We start from the raw sequence: 226 nt of genomic DNA on the forward strand, positions 1-226 counted from the left end.
TATTACTTATATATATTAACACTGAATAGTCATTATATCATTATACAATTATCAATAAATATAACATACCAATATTGATTTTAATATTAGATTAATTATTGTGCATTCATGAGATTGGATATGTGTGTATCGTCTTTATATGAACAGTGTTTCGTATTAATTCAAATTATAGTGTTTTAGAATATGTACAATATGGATTTTGATAATTTTTATTTTTTATATGATT

This window comes from Plasmodium gonderi (genome assembly GCF_002157705.1).
Source record: "Plasmodium gonderi DNA, contig: Pgo-contig_370, whole genome shotgun sequence".
Lineage (NCBI taxonomy): Eukaryota > Apicomplexa > Aconoidasida > Haemosporida > Plasmodiidae > Plasmodium > Plasmodium gonderi.